Source organism: Etheostoma spectabile, chromosome 16, assembly GCF_008692095.1.
Source record: "Etheostoma spectabile isolate EspeVRDwgs_2016 chromosome 16, UIUC_Espe_1.0, whole genome shotgun sequence".
Taxonomy (NCBI): domain Eukaryota; kingdom Metazoa; phylum Chordata; class Actinopteri; order Perciformes; family Percidae; genus Etheostoma; species Etheostoma spectabile.
The window spans coordinates 13937007-13938414 of NC_045748.1; positions in this window are offsets into that span (position 1 = coordinate 13937007).

The following is a 1408-nucleotide window of genomic DNA, read 5'->3' on the forward strand; positions in this document are numbered from 1 at the left end:
TTTTTTTGTGAATCTGAGTTGTCAGAGACTAAATTGTCATGGTTTTGTCCTTGTTGTAAAAAAATGTTTGAATCTGTCTGTCCCCTACTTTTTTTTTTTGGAATATAAAGACATGAATATATTTATCAGTGGACAGAGTGTTGCTTCTAATGGAAATGGAATTGTGTTTTTTTCTTTCTTTCTTGCATCAAGATCTTTTGCTGGATGGTACATATTTTTTCTTTTTTACTGTCTGATTTTTTAATCAATATCACAACTTTGTTTCCTTCAATCACAATTATTCTGATACTTGATTTTCTTTCCATATAAATATAGCCTGCTTTTACCATTTAAGAGGTATTTTGCCATGACAGTCAAAATATAGAAATATATCATTTTCAGTGTCACATATTAAAATGACAAGTTGATTTTGACTTTTTTGTTATATTTTCTCTTTCTTTTCTGATTTTAGATTAATGATTAGGATTTGAGTGATTACTGAGTGAAATGCCTTTTGTCTACATGCAATTTGTAAATGCCAATCCATCACAACTTTATAGGCCTCAGGGCTCAATTTGAAAATGAGTAGTAGCAATTACATGCAGTGCATGGACAATGTATCTTTGGCAGGTGAATACATCCAGAATATTGTCATTGTTGGATTTGTTTTGTTTATATTGTCCACGCATTCCCTTGAAGGTTGACCTTGAAAAAAAGGTTTTTGTTTAAACCAGAAACAAACTTGGAATTGTGAAGTCCTGCTGGGTAGCTCACAATTCTGATGTAACAAAAAACATCACACAAGGATTAAGATCATAATTGTGTGGGTGACTTGTATTTTATTAAAAAAAAAAAGTCAGACAATCCCATATACTTGCAAGCGCACAAACTCTTGGATATATCTTTGATCAAAAACAAGATGCGTGTTCCTCATTTTCCTGTCCAGTCTTAAAGCGGTGTCTGTCGTTTGGCTGCCTTATCATCTGTAATGTTAATCGGTTTTTATGTCATTCAAGTTGGAAAGTGGTGCTGCTCAGAATTATTGGCTCCTTTTGCAATTTTAAGGGTTGAAGTCTAGAAAATTATTTTATCAGTGTTAATTCACAATTAATGTAGGTTAACAATTCACAGGTTATTTTAAGTGTTACCAAACAGGAAGAAATTCTTAATTGAAAAAAATAAAATAAACACCTGATAGTTGATGCCAAACTATTGTAGACCTCAGTAACTGCTACCACCTTTTAAAAAAAACAGCAAACTTGAACTGTAAACTAGTTTCTCATTTCATCATATTCATTTTTTACTTAAGTCAATTAAACCAGGTTTTAAAGAACATTGCATGGTCCCAATTAGACTACAGAAGTTTTCTTTTATTTGTGTTAGAGGTGTTGGCAGTTGCTCAAGGCTCTGTTTCCAGTGTTTAGCTCTC